Source organism: Diorhabda carinulata, chromosome X, assembly GCF_026250575.1.
Source record: "Diorhabda carinulata isolate Delta chromosome X, icDioCari1.1, whole genome shotgun sequence".
Taxonomy (NCBI): domain Eukaryota; kingdom Metazoa; phylum Arthropoda; class Insecta; order Coleoptera; family Chrysomelidae; genus Diorhabda; species Diorhabda carinulata.
In genome coordinates, this window is record NC_079472.1 from 38,530,056 (window position 1) to 38,546,199 (window position 16,144).

Consider the following 16,144-nt stretch of genomic DNA (forward strand, 5'->3'; position numbering starts at 1 on the left):
AATCAACAAATAAACAGGATATTTTATTCATTAATCATTTTTTTTGTTCTATAGGCCATACATATAGTCCAGAAAATGATACTCTGCCAATTGATAGTTGCCGTTTTTCTCGTTAAAATTGGCGTTCACAATAACATCCTGGTCAGACGAGAATATCTCTCCTGTCAGTTAGGGCAAAATAAGAAATGCTGGGGGCTAGATTTGGTAATGTGATGAGTCATCAACCTCAATTTTAGCCATGACGATGACTGAAGTGTGAGAAGTTGTGCTTTCTGATGAAATTCACAGTGTTTTCACGTTTTCAAGTTTTCAAGTTTTCTTACAATGCACTAGGTTTTTCAAATTTTATTGCTTTACGTTATAAGTAAGGATGCACAACACTCTTCATGTTATTAATTCATTATTTCAAAATTAGTAGATGAACACAACTTCATAACAAAAAACCATCGCCATCACGTTTATGGTCGACGGAAATATCTTTGCCTTTTTTGGAGCAAGTTCGATTTTTGCAATCCAGTTTCTACCTGTTTCTATTTTTTTTGTAATTTCGGGAGTATGGTAGTGGATTCAGAATACATAATGCAAAAAATTCGACTCCTTTTCCCTTTCGATAAATTTTTCGTTGTTTTCACTAGTTTTCGCAGTTTCTGGTCGTTCCAAACAATTGTCGTTATTTAATCTGATATGGCCACATTTGAATTTAGCTGTCAAAAATGTTACTGTCGTAAATTATGTTGCCACTTCCGTATGTGTATTGTCTTTCAAATACAAATATTTCAAATGACAGCTCGATACTCAATTTTTGGTAAATCTTCACAACGACTCACTTATACGATTACCAATCAGAAGCTAAGCGTCCAAAAGAGGGAATTTCAATGCGTAGATATATTTTCCAACTTATAATGATACCTATAGACATCCAAATTGTCTATATTCTTGTATTGAAAAAGATAAAACAATATTGAAAAAATATGCCCTGAGATGAGTGAGATTTGGATTTTCTCTACATTCACAATAAAACTTTCATACTATCTTAATATATGCAGAAGATAATGAAATAAATTCACTACTAGCAGCAACAGGTCGAGATCGAATGCAAAAATTGGATATAAAATAAGTTCACTTGAACTTTTGATACACGAAACGTTTTATTATCTGAATAATTTCCAGAATAAAGTCGATTAGATGTTTTTACAACGTAAACAAACGGATGTATCGAGAACATTATACGTTCGCAATGTTCGACAAACTTATAATTCCCGCGGGCTACAAATACATTGAAATAGATTTGATTACATTTTTCTGAACAGGATGAACAGAGATGAGCATGTTATTATGTTTGTTCCCATCTTATAAAATATGTACGAAAAATGAATTACATAATCCCCAACATAGTCGTGTACATTTAGTGAGAAATAAAATAAATAAACATTTGCATTTATAAATGTTTTTACTAAAATTTCGTTTTGAAAAAAAATTTATACTAAACATACTGTTCACAATACCACTACACCAACACTTACATTTACATTGTCTGACTCGTGTTTCGATAACCAAATTATCGTCTTCAAAGACAGAAGGTAAATTCTGAAGACGAAAGCTTGGTTATCGAAATACGACTCAGACAGTGTAATTGTGAGTGCTGGTGTAGTGGTAGTGTAAACAGTGTGTTCAGTATAAAGCTGCTTTGAGAATTATGATAATAGACTACTCACACTCATTTGGTCACGGTATGAATTGATATGTTTCCACCCTATGGAAAAAACCAGGGGGAACTAGGTTTAGGTCGATAATAATCTCTGATATTTATAGGAACAGTATAAAAATACTAAATAACAACTCACTGTTGTATCCACAGTAATATTTTGTAATTGCTTGAAATGCTTTAGATTGGTACGTCAACTAAAATAAATATCAAGTTCATCTTGTGAAAAGTTAAATTTTGACGTAGAGTATGCTTAACTTTCATAGTAACAATATTTTAATTTTTTTTTCACCCCTCAAACACCTGAAACCATTCCTTCAAAAACCTCAAATGACAATCGAACACATGCAGCCTTGTTTTACTCATTTTCAACTAACAACACTGCTTAATTTATTTTCAAAACAATTTTATTTCTATAAATGTACTGAGCAAAATTCTCACCTCCAGCTTTAATGCAGTATGCAGTCTGTTGCAAAATGCTTCACTTTTGTTGTATTGGAATTTTTTTCCTATCAGAACTGTTTGTTCAAGTCATTAGAGAGATTCATATGATATATTATAAACGGTGAGCCACTCGCATAGAAATCATTGTCAAATTTTACGTTCGAAAATCGGATTTCATGGTTATATACTGAGAAAAATACTCAACAATACTTCCAATAAATGCAGGTGTACCACAAGGTAACATTTCAGGTCAGCTATCTCCTATATAGAGCCGGTTAGACCACATCATATAATAAACTTGGTGCAACATATGCAGATGACAGTTGCTTTTCCAGCTTCACATCGACGTCCTTAAAATATATCACAAATCCTTCAAATAAATCTCGACAGACTACAGCAATGTTCAAAAATATAGTAAATTAAAGTTAACGAGTCTAATTTTTCCCATGTGACCTTCACAAACAGACATATTAATATACGTGCATGGAAATCCAAACAGGGAAGACGACAAATATATTGGAATTCAATTGACTACGAGACTTTGTTGGAAGAAAACGGGATAATTTGACTCAACTATATTGGATAATTGAAGTAAAATCAAAACTATTCATCGAGAAAAAGATATCGGTTAATAAGACACTGCATAAGCTTTTTTAGCCAGATGGAATCCGGCTGTGAGGCCCATACAATAAAAATATTGAGAGTTTTCAACTGAAAGATCTACAGATTATAACAAAACCTCCATGTTCGTATCCAATTACAGCATAATTTCAAGGGATTTACAAGTTCTCTCGGTTAAAGAAGCAATTAAAGTGAAAAATGTTGGTCTTCGCATCTTTCAGTATTTGGGTTATTAAAGGTCTTTTAACTAATTCTCATCAATAAATCAATCCTATTTCAATTCTAAAATCATTGTAATGTTATGAGGATCCAGTTTATATTTTTCGATAGTGAGTTGAAAACTACTTTTTGATACACCATAAATTTTACTTTATGATTGCCTAATATCTATCAGAAGACAACTCAGATGCTAAAAAGATGTAGAAATATGTTAAAATAAGATGAACATTCAGCCTCTTATAGATTGATATTAACCTGGTTTGGTATTTTTCTAGTTGTATAAAATTCGAAATATATGGGAATGCTAATTTTAGTGGCGTCACATGAAGTACGCAAATAACAAGTTTATATTGACATTCGTTCATTCGTGTTTATTGGATATTGGCCAATATCACTCCAAGACTTGACATAAATTTTTACTAATGCTTCTTTAAATTTACATTCATGGAAACATGTTTTATAATTTATTCTTCTCGACATGCTACTACTACTACTAATTTTTGAAAATACGCTTAGAATTGCGAAAAATTCTAGCTTACAGTTTATTTTGTTTCTCGTACATATTTTTGAAATCAGATTTTTTTTGTGAGCTTCATAAGGTATCTAGAGATTATCATTTCCAATTTGAAGTCTTTATTGCAATTGATCCTTTAAGGGTAGTTAATCTTTTCCACAGTCGGATACTCACAGAAAACTAATAGTAAACAACTTTTTAGAGCTCTAAGCTAGCATGAACATCCAACGCTGATGAAGGTTGGCAAATTCATGGATATCTAAAGATCTTCAAGACATACAGACTAGGCTTATTAATATCGAGTAATCCTGCGGATGCCCAGAGCGTCAATTTATCCTTCCATTAGAGAAATACAAGTCTCTGAAATCAGCTACGAAGGTACGTGGTTCCAAAAGCTACAACATATAGAAGTTCAAGATCAATATCCACAGGCATCTCCAGACGGCAGGCACCACTCGAGCTACTCGAGTGTGAAAGGGTTTACCCTCTTGTGCTTGCTTTGTACATTAAGTATAATTGTATTGAGATAATGAACAATACGTGAGCAAGCTGTGGTGCAAAATATAAAAGAAGATGTAGTTAATAGTACTTGTTCAAGCTCTGACTAATTTTCAATCTTATCAATCAATGATCAATTGAGGTCACTTGAACTTCTTATGCCAGAGCGGATCCAACTCCCTTTCTTTTTCTCACTTTTTTCATCGATTAGTACATGATGAGGATTGTTATCTTCAGTGATGAGTCTGCTTTCGAACGAAAAGTTTTTTGCTATTTGCTTTTGCTATTTCTAAAAACCAAATTTCAAAAAAAAAGTGAATTTAATTGTTCAGTTTTGAGTTAAGTTGAGTGATAGAACTTCGTACATTATTATTCAATTGTTAGCTCTGGTGTGAATAAAATTTCACTTTAATCGACAACGTCCATTCGGCTCTGTATGTTTCATATTTTCCCTCCACTTTCTTCCTGTTTTTCAATATTTATATTTATGTTTTCGTTTCAGCAGACTCGTTCACGTTAGGCAGTCGAATAATACTGATCACTTAACGGGTCCCTGCTTTTATAAATTCACAATACATTACTTCTAAGCGTTATAGCCATAATAATCTAGAGAACAGATCTGAATAATACATAAACGTCAATAAATCTTTTATATAATATTATCGTAGACAAATGATATAATATCCATAATTTACATTCTTTTACAGTCAGTTTTGTTTTAATAATTGACATTGCATTTGATTCGTATATTGGTATAATACAGAGCGTTTCGGGACTTGATGCAAAAAATTCGGGAGTGAGTATATGACGAGAAAATAATGCTATGACATAATAAAAATTTTCGCATACAAACCCTCGTTTCTGAGTTATAGGCTATTAAATTTGCGAAATCACAACTTATATTTAAATATTTTGTTCAAATTATACAATCAATCATTATGGTAGGATCTTGGAAGGCTGTTCCCAGTTCAAAAAAATATCTTCCGTAGACTACAGAAGTATGTCGAAGTGCAAAGTGCCCATTTCGAACATTTTTCATACTTTTCATTTGTTCTTATTTGATAAATTGTAGATTGGCCTGAATTTTTCTACATTTCAATTTTTTCTTTATGTAAGTGACACGAGTGACACACAGTATGCAGTTCAATTAGAAACGTTCGATTGCCTCCTGTAAGCGTTTTCAATAAATAATCACAAATTGTATTTTTTTTTGAGAATGTTGAAAATCGATTGAAAAATTAATTTTTGCTATATTTAGATTGTACAGAATGTCCCTGTAAAAGTAACGGATTGTTAACCATTTAGTATGAGATGTCCCTGCCCTATATGTAATGACATACGTAATCATCTATTAAAATTTCAAAATGTTCGAATGTATAATTTAGGAAATATACTTAAATATAAGTTATGATTTTGCAACTTTAAAGGCCTATAACTCAGAAACGAGGAGTCATATGAGAAATCTCTTTTTATATCACAGCGTTATTTCCATGTCAGCTACTAATTATGGATAAATCTCTAGTTGCCATTAGTAGAGACATGTATGGAATTTAGAAATTATGTTATAGAAATTTTTCTTTTGGAATATGAAGTGTTATCAAAAAATATAAATCAATAAAAAAGTGACAATTTGCATTAAGTGAACTGGTGAAAAACTGAAAAATAAGTTATGGTGTAATGGATCCTTTATTAAGACACAAAGAATTGAAAGATTTGTGTAATTATTAATAGTTATGTCCATATAGAACATTTGTGATATCTGAAAAATAATGTTTGGAAGTAGTTGGGAACTGATTGAGAACAGAGGATATCTTTTTGGGGAAACTTTTTCATGAATTTCGAGGAAATTGAGAAAATTTAAAAAAAAATACAAAATTCAGCAAGTTGTTCCTGAGATTGGATTTATATGTAGTGATTCAGTTTTCTGGTAGCCTTAGGAACTAAATTTGTAAATTCTATAGGAAGCATTAATTATAAACCCAAGATAACTGAATTTCATTTATTGGTACCAATAAAAGAGCAAATATATTTTTTTGTAGAGATATACATCAAAAATTAGATTAAAGTAATTAACCCTGAAAAATTTGATTAAAAAATTTTGATTTTGTTTGTTATTAGTATTATATGGTTAGGTTGATTATGAAAATATTTTGTAACTCTTCAAATAAAAATAATTACCATTCCAAAATCAGTTAATTCTTTCTCAATAAATACTATTTAAAATTATTAAGCAACTTTTCACCGACGCGACGCATCAATATTATAAGTATAATATAATATATAATATATCATATTATGTAAATCGATCTGGAAAAGCTGGTTTTGGAAAATTTATTCACAAAAAAACACTACATTCACAAATACCAATTTAAAACATATTGAATGAATTTAATCAATCTCAATGATTGAATTCACAAAACTCATTGAATGATATTCCTCATCAACCCTTGTTAATATCAATATTAAAGCTCATTGAGTGTTTGCAGAATATATCTGTTTTCTTTTTAGTTTTAACATCATCCAGATTTTTCTAGAAGTAAATATAATGACAATATATCTTCTATTTCTTATTTATTTGTAGAAAATTTCGAGTTAAATCATCCATTATTTTTGAGGATATTTCTCTTTTATGTGTCTTTGAAGAACAGTATAAATAAAATTTTTGTCAGTTTTCAGTTAAGAGATATGAGTTCAGTTTTTATATATATTATAATACAGCTCCTATTTACAAAGATAAGCTTTGGCCCATAGTTATTTCCTTAGTTATTCACATCCGGATATCCGTTTTATTATTCAATTTTTCCTGCGACTCCACAGCTGCTAGACGACGGGGCCGAAATAAAACAAAATGTTAACCCACCGCTAGATCCCCACAGCAGAGACCAACCACTAGACATGATTTAAATCCCAGCATTCTCAAGATAAGTTTCATTATTTGATCTACAGCGAATATAAAGGTAGAATATTCATTTTAATCTAGAAAATTCTAGCATTTTGTTCTCTTCTATTTTATTGAATAAATATGTTATTGCATATTTTAGCAATTTACATAAAATTGGAAAATTGAATGAATCAAATTTTTAGTCAGCTTATTCATCTCTTTGATTTGAGATTTGGATTTGTCAAGAAGATAGTGGTGAAATTGATTGTTCGTTCCATTTGAGTATCAGTTCTATACCGGATACTGTAATATTGCAAATTGATGCCTTACGTGGATCAGTATAATCAGGTTATCAAACTCGGCGACATACTAAAACATGCATCCCACTTCATATTTTTGGAGATACATGAGAAAATTCGATATTCATAAACTACATATAATGACGAATCGCATTCTACCTTAAAAGCCACTCGTTGGAAGTTTTCTTTGCATCTTTCGTCTCTTGCTTTGCTATGGTCGACAAATAGTCGGTTTTTTAGACTATCAATTCGCATAATTTGAATCTATCATTGTCTTCAATGTAGTTAAATTCCTACTACAAGGTGTAAAAGATGCGTTTTCCTAGTTAATTTACTCACATCTCATTTCAACAATATCCTCATCGAATTAAGGATAGCTGAACAAAAATTATTTGATTATTTCCAGATGCCTGTTTATTAATTTCATTGATTGACTGTGATAATAAGAGATGCATTTCAGGATTTCTGTCTCAGATATCAAAATAAAACTATCGATGATTGTTGAGGTTTCATAGTCAACAATTCAATGAAAGTATGAAAAAGAAGCGGCTTCTTAAATTGGCATAACATGGACCTTGATGAAATGCTTTTAGAAATTTGAAATGCAGCATACAAACAATTCTGAAGATAAATATCTTGAATTATCAATCTAATTTGATATCTAATTTGAATCATTGTCAAATTACGAATCTAATAAGATTTTTGTCAATTAGTCGTCTATGTGCAGATCTTTTTGATCAAATATGAGTCGGTGAAACAATAACGACAGAAAAGACAGAGGCTGAGAGCATGTATGTATGTATGCATGTATGTGCCCTATGTCATCTCTAGTATCTATTTATAATTCTATATGTTATAATACCTTGTAGCTTGACCAATGAAAGTTTCAGCAACCCTGTAACGACTTCCAGCTCTAATGTTTTTTTTTCAGTCACAGACAAAGGCCAAAATTTGAGAGTACACAATATTCTGAATCTCAGCAATTCCTTTTTTCTCAACCATCTATGTTGATTGTTACATTCTATTGTTCAGTATAATTTCCATTTCAAATAACTTAAATTTATGATGTATCGAACTTATCGAATCGGAGAGTTTTATATTTTCATTTTAGAGGAATTTCATTGATTCCAAATGTGTCAGTTTTCTTAATAGATCATTATTTCACTGAAAATTGAAATAAGAATTACTTTATTTCAACCAATTCTGCAACTATTATCCACAAATTATATTATTCCTTATTTGATTTTCTGCAGTTACTTTCGCGTCCCAGAATCACATTGGATCGTTTTCAGCTCATAATGGATTTTCATTGTTATTTTCTGATAATGGAATAACAGTAATGCAGTTTGCAATTGCGAATAGCTCGCTTAATATGGTTAAAACTGAAAAATGATGACAGTTCTTGTGATATTCGTATCATGACATTTTATATCAGAAATCAGGAATATTTTCAATGTTTTTCGAACAATCTCTAGTCTCAAATTCAAATTTCGTAAACACCTAATAAGAAATCATAAAATTTGGAAAATTATGACTCCATTTTAGTTTTATCGACTAGTGTACAATGAAAAATCGAAAGATGTGTAACAATTCAAACAATACTCTCTATGTTATATAAATAAACCTGTACTTTGGTATGTCTGCAATGTTGGAGATGCATTGAATTTTTACAAAATACCAATATCTTCCATACTTTCTAATATTTCAGACATTGTCTTATTTCCCTCTACTAAATAAAAGAAAATATATGCGACATCACACACAACTTCGCTTCACATTGGGAAAAGAAGTTCAGTAGGCTGCAATTAAGATGTTAAAGAGAAAACTTTCTTTAATTGATAACGAATACCTATGACCATACATCCAACATAAAATGATATCATTTTGCGTCTCTGTTTTTTACACTAATAATTCTCCGACTTTTACATAACATTGATGTGTAAATAACATTTGTATGTATTATCGTGTATTTATTGTATATACAAAGGTGAGGGAATAGGAGAAAGGTAAATGGCAGTGCTCAGTAGTTGCGTTGTAACATACGCGGCATTACATTAAAGATAGTACTTACCAGGCGGTGGCGCCTAATTTTACTAAAACGCCTAAATGTACAACCCAATTTAGATATTAACACACAAATATCTTTTGTTAACAGTTAAAAACAAAAATTGATCTATTATCACTGTTATCCTCACATAATTATGAGAATATTTCTCAAAATATAAATATTCTCCAAGTAAATTCACTTTTAATGATAATTATATTCAAAAGTCAGGAAAAACTTCCGATTCCTGGAAAAGTATGTGGAAATTCAGCAGTACGTTGTATATTCATTTAATTAAAAGTAACGTACGAGGTCCCAGAAGTACCTGGCCTGGACTAGAGATGGCGGTAGTTGCTTGAAAAAGTTTGAAGACGCCACGTTGCTTAGTATTTGTTTAGCAGCCATCAATAGTAAACGTTTTCAGTGAATTTGTAAACATGGAAAAAATTGGTCATTGTTATGTGATACAAAACATCTGTTTCAAAGGCGTTTACCCAACCAATATAAAAGCTGAACTAAATTCTACTGTGGGCAAGACTGCTCCTTCGTTATCAAAAGTAAAATATTGGGTAGTAGAGTTTAAAAGAAGCCATACGACCTGCAAAGACCTGCATCGCAGTGGACGACCAAATGAGATGACGACTCCAGAAATGTTGAAGAAAATACACAAAGCGGTACTAGGTGATCTTCGACTGAAAATTTGCGAGCTAGTAGATATTATAGGCATTTCAAAACGTGCGCTACATCGCATATTAATCGAAAATTTTGACATGAGAAAGCTGTGCGTAAGATGGTTGCCGCGTTGGCTGATGTTTCCATCCAGTGTTTATCAATGTTTCATAGAAATAAAGCCGAATTTTCGGCGCAGTTTCATAACTATGGATAAAACGTGGGTCCATCACTTCACACCCGAAGCAAAGGAACAATCAAGACAATGGATTGAGAAGAGAGAGCCGGATCCAAAAAAAGCAAGCGTCAGTTTTTTAGAATGCTCGTGGGATTATTTCCATTGACTATCTTGAATAAGAAAAAAACTGTCAACGGCGAGAATTATGGAAACTATTGCAAAGAAATCAAGCAAAATGTTCGCATTTGGCTAAGAAAAAAGTGTTCTTTCAACACTATAATGCACCAACTTACATATCTGTTATTGCAGTGGCCAAAATAAATGAACTAAAGTTTAAGTTGCTACCTCATACACTCTATTCGCTATATTTAGCCCCTCAGATTATTTTCTGTTTCCAAATTTGAAAAAATGGCTCGGTGGTCAAAGATTTTCCAGCAATGGAGAGGTGATGTCGGCAGTTAATGACAAGTTTGAGGAGCTTGAAGATTCTATTTATAAAAAAGGTATTGAACTTATCGAACATAGTGGGAAATGTGTATAAAGATTACGTTGTAAAATATAGTACAACATCGTAAATACGTATTTCTGTATTTTGAATCATATGAACATTTGAATACATTTATGGTGGCGCCATCTATCGCGCTAACGACGAATCATATCGCATTACATAATAATGCAAATAAAGGGTGAGGTATGCATAAAGTAGCGTTTAACACTGCACTAAAACACATTTATAAAATAATTATAATAATAAGGAGACTTATTATACTTATATACTTTATAAGCTTATTATTCTTGCTATCGTTATGTATGGCGGCGCCAACTAGTGTCAAACACAGAAGCTAAAAATTACAATACGAACGAATTAGTCCGGATTTTAGATATTTCGCGTATTAGAATTCCGGATTTACGATTTTTAACTGTATATCTTCTTAGAAATTTCTTCTATTTTCTTTGTTGAGTCAGGTACTTCTGGGACCATCCTCGTACATTGGTATTCATTCTGTAAATATATTCCCATCCTGAAAACATTCATTATACACTGTTAATTATTAGGGAAGGTCACTTTGTACTTTGTTTATGTTGCAAACAATTTAAAGGAGCTGCGAAGCATTGATAATTAAGGAATAGAAATAGCAATGTGAGAATTAAGTTTAATACTATAAATGTAAACGGAGTAAAGCGGAGGTCTCGAAAGGTATAAATTGTTTCAACGCGTGTTAACTGAACAATTGTGCAGATGAATAATTTTGTTTTGACCTCAATAGAACTGACTGTAGATGTTAATAGTTGACAAACATTTTTTAAACAGTAGGATAATAAGAACTTGCTGACCAATATAGTGAACAGTGTTTTCAGAAACTAAAACGGCAATTAAAGATTCAGGTTAGGTTTTTTTTTTCGAATATAGAGGTTAATAAGAAACTATATACTCTATCTAGTTTGGGACATAGTCATTCTTTTGCACTAAAGCGGATATGGATAAAAATTATTACTCTATACCATCAGAGTATTAATAGGCATTTAATCAGAAATCCAGCAATAAATTGTTCCTTTGGAGAATTTTGTACACATGACTGCAAGAATGAAGGTATTTTTTATGTTTCATCTAGAAATAAAATATGACTGAATTGAAAGATTAACTTTTCCTTAGTTTTTACATCTCAAATATGTACGTCATAAATTAAATTATTTGTAGTAGAATTTACAAAATAGAGCTGTGAATTTTACTTACATTTGGTTCTTTTTTATCATTTATACCTTTTCGTTCTTATGAATGTAAACTATTTCTAAAAATTCTCTTTTTCGTGTATGTTCCAAGAATTTTCGAATCTTTATAATTGAATTTATGTATTAATGACCTATTAGTCTATTTTCTAAATACTGAGATAAATAATATTACTTCTTTTGTGTTTTGGTCTTCAATATTTCAAATATCTTGATGACCAAGTTGGTTTCATATACCATTCTTTTTTTGTTCTGTTATTGTTAATTTCATATCATATGACATTAAGAAAATCGATTATTTTGTTCGATTTCGTATCATAAAAAACTTATTATATAAAGAAACTCAAAATAAACCAAATATCATATAAAGTCATTAAAAAATTTATCAGAGATTGAAGGAGAAAATAAAATTAGATTTTTCATTGCCACACTTTAGAATCAACAGTAACAGATTGGTATATCTACCAATTTGGTTCTCAAGATATTTAAACTCCAATCGATAGCATTCTGTTCCGACTATTTGACTATTGAGGAAGGGTACCAAGAAAAAATAAAATTTATGGAGAAATGAACTTTCGGATTGGACATAGTCGGTGATTTCTATTGACTTAAAGCCAATTGAATCACAGAATAAAATCACTTTTTAGAATAACAAGCGAATGACATTCCTAATTCTTGATAAAAGCTTATAAAATTGGAAAATTAAAAGTATAAGATATAACAGTATAAGAAAAATCCATCAATCTACAAATTAAATTGATATTTGCTTCCTTTCCCTTTATAAATATTCAAATCCTAACGATTACCATAACAAAAGACACAGATAATTCTATATTTATAGTTTTTTCAAAATTTATCAATAGATATTGACAGAAAAGTGCGAAGTATATGAAAAATGAGCCTCTATTTAATCAAATCTGTAAATTAGAATCCAATTAAAGATCATAATTAAACTGAAAAAATGAATACCTACTGACAAATAATAGTTGCATATTTTCAATGGATGTTTTCAAAAATATTCATCCAAATTATCCCAATTTGTTCTCAACTGTTGTTGTATGTTTTACACATTTTGGTAATCTATCTGTTTAGGAAGAAACTTTTTAATATGTTTTCCAAATAAGATTTGAACCGTCTCTAGTATAACCCTTTAAGGATATTTCCGTCAAACCATAATAGAGCCCATAACAAAATTTGTCAATGTCCATCAAATAGTGTTTCAGCGATTCCAACTGTACGGCAATACTTCAGTATTGGGGTAGTAGAATTTTGAATCTCGACTAAAGCTTATAATTGTTCAGCTTCTTCGTAGCTAACTACGGTATATGCACTGCTGATTAACACCTACTTAAGTTGCCATTTATCTCACTCTGTTTATCTTCAATAAGAGAAATCATTTTAACCACTAAAATTTCTGATTTACATTCTTCAATAGAAGAAGAAAATATGAAGTAATATGAAAATAAACTGAACAAATACTTTTTATCGACAGTTTTCAGGTTAATATTGGTGTATACTTGATAATTTTGGACAATAAAAATGTCGAAATTGAATGCTTGTGAAACATTTTAAATTTTAATTTGAACATATCGTATTATGATTGATTCAAAACTAGGCCGGACCGTGAAAGAATGCTTGAACAAAAAACGTTCTCGAGTAAAGAAACCATTCATTCGTGATATCTAAAATGATTTGAAAAAATATATAAAACATTTGCAATCACCATAAAATGTTGAGCTTGAACATTTGAGAAAAAGAATCATCAATAATTGATTGTTTGATCATTTGATTATCCGCATTTGTTTTTTATAATTTGAGAATTAAAATTCATTTAGAGGATATTTAATGTTTTTAAACATAGATTTGAATTGTTTCTTGGTTTTTTATTATATTATATATTCAAATATGATTTTAACTGATAACAAAACTTATTTTAGTGAGAATATATACTCAATCATTTATGACATTGAGCTGTACATGGCTGATTGAAAACATTAAACTTTGCACTATACATTCAGAGTTACACAACGTCTAGACATACATCGAACGACCATTGCTGCAGGAAACAACGCACTACAGGGCGTAACTAATTTTCAGGAACATTTTATTCCATCCATCATAAAAATAAACTTCTGTAGAGTACATTTGTTGTAATAATTTCATATTCTTATTTCGTATGAACCTGAAAAATAGAAACTGTTCTCCTAAGTGAAAATTATCTCATAAGCTATTTCAATTACTAATATGAAAGTACTTAGCTAGGTTTGGTGGCATCATTTTCAACCTAAAATTTCTCCATTTTCAATATTATCATACTGTGGTGCAATTAGATCATATTCTTTCAACCCTTTGTATCATATAAATTATTTAATAAACAATAAGTACATTTCGAACCACCATAAACTTGATTAATCAACTTGTTCATGTACAAGTACTTTTTTCCTCTAATTTCTTTTGTTTCTTAGATACATTCCACAGTGGTAGTAGTGTGCACATTGTACGATTGCACCACTACCTGACTATAAACAATAATTATAATATAACAAGTGAGTGACAGCGGTAGTGTGTAGGAAATTGACGGAAAATCAGCTCCATTATATGATTAAAAACAAAAGATTGTCGCTGTTGAAAAATGGTTAACTGACGATACGAAGTTTCACGATTATTGAACAATCTGTAGAAATATCACGTTCTTCAAATATTCAAAACTTTGTGACAAAAAAATTGAATTTCAACCATAGAATGAAGCGAATGAAATTAGACAGTGTCCCATATGGTATAACATTGCAAAAGTTACCCACATACTATTTAGACTGGAGATGTTATTAGATCCTGGCTAATAATTCAGAGAAGAAGGAATAGCAGAAGTAGTAGAAGCACATACACTTCCAAAAGTTCGAACAAAGTTTAAAGATCAGATAGAGAGAGGGACGCCCGTTGTGATTTGCTGCTGGGCGGATAGGGGAACTATGTGAATTTTTAGACAAAGCTATCTACATGGCCGGAGAGGAGAGGGAATAGGAAAACAAGGAATGTGGTATTTTGGAGCAAAATATGCGTACTTCTTATTGCTTTCGTGAAACAAAGAACGAATATAACATAGGAAGTATATTATGATTTTATCTGGAGTGATTTTGGTTCATAAGATTGTATGTCCGCATTGTGCCGATGTATCAGAAGAACCTCAAGGGAGATATGTTCAATTATCCAAACTACAACCTAAATTAACACTTAGTTACTATCACTTTCAAGAAATTGTAGTTTACTCGGTAGCCGCACTTTATTAAAAATCACGAGCTTTAAGACCCTGTAAATATCTATTTGAGTTAAATGCAGATGATCTCTTGTTCTGATAAATGCCTCGTCTTTATGGTGAACTGTAGAAAAATTAATATATCTGTACAAATCTACAGGTAATTGAATATTAATTAAATTGAACTGCACATTTTTGAGTTAAACTGTTTGTCCTAAACGAAAATGTTAACAATTTAAGAGATTCAACTGAATTTGTAATACCAGTTTGATAAATAAATAGAAAATAATGTCCCTATAATTATAATGAACGAAAATGTTATAAGATAGGATTCTCAACAATTTCACACAATATTCCTTCTAAGTGAAATAGTCAATTTTCTTATGTTGTAATATTGATGGAGTTACTAGAAATTTAGCTAGTCATGTTGTGAAGCTGTTGACTTAATATATAGGTGTTGAAGTATAAGATATAAGTAAGGGGTCTTTATCACTTTAAATTTCTGCAATTTAAGTAGATATAATTTCAAGTACAATAAAAATATTATTATTAGAATACAATCTACATTCTCTTATTGATAAAGAAAATGAGAGAAATTTTTGGTCGATTTGGTTCCTACGTCCAAACTTAGTTCAGTGTTTTATTATTATATATTATCTATTTATTTTATTATTTGTTCTTTCTTATCTTAGGAATACAGTATACCACCCCGCACTACAACATTTTTCTAATACGCACAACACTGTCACAACGCCACAAACAAGGACAGAGGACCAAAGGTCTTACTTGACCAATAGCTAGCTATCTTCTCGTTACCTTGCCGCTATAACGCCCCTACTTCAGGCAGACGCCGCCACTGGTCGTGTGTGGCATATCGAACTCTGTAATCAGAACAGATCTAGCAGCGGCGTCAATTTTTGGGTGTATGTCAGGTACTGTCTGAGCCCAATTTATGGATACCAAATATTTTATACTTTAAAATATCACCCAAAAACGTTAAAACTATACAAATTACAATAATGTATGATAATTTTTGTCTAGATTTATACATTGCAAATTTTCTCAATTATTTTGAAACAAAATTCCACAAT

At 30.9% G+C, this 16,144-nt stretch overlaps 1 protein-coding gene across 10 annotated transcripts in view; it reads right to left on the reverse strand.

The window, feature by feature from the left end:
• LOC130902217 (CUGBP Elav-like family member 4) overlaps window positions 1–16,144 on the reverse strand; it is a 1,507,660-nt gene that overhangs the window by 162,073 nt on the left and 1,329,443 nt on the right. For 2 of the 10 annotated variants that reach the window (XM_057814162.1, XM_057814161.1), the window contains exon 3: window positions 15,870–15,934. The exons of 7 other annotated variants lie outside the window; for them this stretch is intronic. The gene's annotated coding sequence lies outside the window, so the exon portion shown is untranslated. Of the gene's footprint in view, window positions 1–15,839; window positions 15,935–16,144 lie in introns of all 10 variants that reach the window. One more of the 10 variants, XM_057814163.1, reaches the window with a different exon arrangement.